General features: G+C 52.4%; 1 long non-coding RNA gene across 1 annotated transcript; it reads right to left on the reverse strand.

The window, feature by feature from the left end:
- Positions 1-223: 223 nt before the first annotated feature.
- LOC134808920 (uncharacterized) lies at positions 224-1,076 on the reverse strand. The gene is made up of 2 exons (XR_010153179.1): positions 816-1,076; positions 224-452 (listed from the first exon to the last, which is right to left on the reverse strand). It is a non-coding gene; the product is annotated as an uncharacterized LOC134808920 (long non-coding RNA).
- Between the last annotated feature and the right edge of the window lie 1,711 nt (positions 1,077-2,787).

Consider the following 2,787-nt stretch of genomic DNA (forward strand, 5'->3'; position numbering starts at 1 on the left):
TCTCACACTCCACTTTCACCCTGAATCATCTCAGCCAAGTTCCTTCTTCCCAATGCTGCTTGCACGCTGGTGGCAATCAGTGTCTCCACCCATCACTGCTTCCTTAAACTGCAGGTCTCTATTGGATCTGTCAAGCTGCACATTCCACAGGAACCTCCAAACCAAGGGACCCAAACAGAACCTGCTGTTTGCAGTTGCCATTGCAAAGTACCACAAACTGGGAGACTTAAAACAAGGGATTTATTCTTTCACAGTTCTAGAGGCTGGAAATCCAAAATCGAGATGTTGCAGGGCAGTGCTCCCTCTGAAGGCTCCGCAAGAGGATCCCTCCTTGCTCCTGGGGCTCCAGGCAATCCTTGGCATTCCTTGGCTTGTGGCTGCATCGCCTCCGCCTCTGCCTCTGTCTTCACAAGGACTTCTTCCCTGTGTGTCATTCTGTGTTTTCACACGGCCTTTTAAGGACATCAGCCTTTGAGACCCTAGATTTGGGGTCCACCATAATCCAGTATAACCTCATCTTAATTAATTAGAGCTGGAAGACCTATTTCCAAATAAAGAGGTTCCAGGTGGTCATGCATTTTAGAGGGTCGCCACTCATCCTGGTACACCCTTAGCTCACCCCCTAACAAGCTTTCTTTTGGTAAATTGCATCCCCCCTCCTTCCCCCAGCCCAGTCACCCAGACCCAAGAAGCGTGGGGCTTATGCAGATTCTCCTTTCTCCATTTCTCATCCTCTACTCCAGTCATTCTTGACACTCCTTGGCCACACCCTCCTATCCCTCATCTCCCCTCTGACTTGCGGGGGTGGCCCCTACCTGCACAGCATAGGTCAGTGTCGGCCAATCTTCTTTTCATTATTCCCTGTCAAGAAGTCTTTTCCTAATCACCTGCCCCTATGAAATTGCAATGCCACAGATAGACTGTGTGTCTGTTTCTATGCTGTGTGTATTTTTATGCCTTTAAACATAAAGGTAAGATTTCTGGCACGCTCCAAGAACCAATTTTGCCACTTTGGGGGTGATGTCACCCCCTTATGGGATGCATGGTCTGTGACAACAGCCTCCAGGTGATCTCCCTCCCTCCCTCTGCTCTGTTCCCACCCCTCCCCTCACCCATGCATCTTTCCTACTTTTATAAAACACAAAAAGAAGCTTGCTCCACCTGAAAAGCGTTGCCCCTGAGAGAATGTCCAGACCTCTTGGGACAGCATCCTTCTGCATCCAGCGCAGCCAATGGCCCTTCCACCTGCTGCTCCAGCCACACAGGGAGCAGCTGCATTCAGGCCTCTGTGCCTGGTCCTGGGACACCATCTGCCTGCACGGCCCCCACCTCTTGCTTGCATATTCAGTTTGAATTACATTTCAAGATGCAGGTTTAGGGTCACTATGAGGAGAAAGTGCTCTCCTACCACCCCCAGGAGACTGGATGCCCATCCATCCCCACTCGCCACACACTCAAAGGTTAAGTGGAACTTCTTCAAAACCATGTCTCCTCAGGTAGAGCAGGTGCCTGGAGGGGTGGGTGCAACAGGCAGAGGAAGGAGAAGACAGAGCTATTCACGTGGAGTTGGTACCCACTGAACCTGGCCAGCCTCCCACAGCAGAACTGGTAGCACTGCCATCTCTCTGCCTGGCTCAAATGTCTGGAAATCACGGACTGTTTCTCACCGATCTCTGTATCTCCAGAGCCTAGCCCAATGCAGTCAGAGCCCAGTGAGTGTTTTCCTGGATGAATGAATGAATGAATGATTAATGGGCTTCTCTGGACCGTGTTTCAGCTGCCCAGCCACTTCGCATGAACTCCACTGTTGCTCCCTGTTGCCAGGCACCTCCAAAGGCTGCCTGGTTTCTACCTGCTCATCTCCTCTGCAGACCACCTTTTCCTCCTTCGGGAGGGGTCACTACGCAGGCACCTGATCCAGGAGGCTGGCTTCTATGTTGAACTCCGCTCCTGTGGCCCTGGCCCTCCTTCTCTTCCTATTCCCTCACTCTTCACCTTCAAGCTGAGTCCCGTGATGCCCTCCTGCCCTGCCCTGCCCCCCCTTACTCACCACTTTTACCCCCGGGCCATGTGTGTGCCATTTTCAGGTGAACAGCTCTGCCCACCACCTCCTCACCCTGTAGCATCCCCCCTCCAGGCACCCTCTCCCCCTGTAAGGATGTGGTCTTTAACAAGTGCCTCTTGGCCAGGCACAGTGGCTCATGCCTGTAATCCCAGCACTTTGGGAGGCTGAGGCGGGTGGATTACCTGAGGTCAGGAGTTCGAGACCAGCCTGGCCAATATGGTGAAACCCTATCTCTACTAAAAACACAAAAATTACCTGGCTGTGGTGGAGCTTACCTGTAATCCCAGCTACTCAGGAGGCTGAGACAGGATAATCACTTGAACCCAGGAGGCACAGTTTGCAGTGAGCCGAGATCAGCCTGCAGCCAAGATCTCTTTTGTGATGGAGCAATACTCCATCACAAAAAGAAAGAAAGAAAGAAAAAAGTGCCTCTTAACCTTTGACTCTGTGTGTGTGTGTGTGTGTGTGTGTGTGTGTGTGTGGCAGGTGGGGACAGGCAGGAAAGAAGGGAGAGTTCACAAGACCCTGGGGCTGGTCCTGGGTCTCAGTGAGGCCTTGAGGAAGAAGAAGGTGAGTTGGCTCCACTCACCTCCGATGCAGGGAGGTGGCAGGGAGTGAGGCGGACACTCACCACCCATGTCAGACTTCACAATGTACAGTCAGGCCCCCTGCTTCAGGCTTGGGTTCCTGGACAGACCATAGACTTAGCCTATATTGACACC

The sequence above is a fragment of the Pan troglodytes genome, chromosome 19 (assembly GCF_028858775.2).
Source record: "Pan troglodytes isolate AG18354 chromosome 19, NHGRI_mPanTro3-v2.0_pri, whole genome shotgun sequence".
NCBI lineage: Eukaryota > Metazoa > Chordata > Mammalia > Primates > Hominidae > Pan > Pan troglodytes.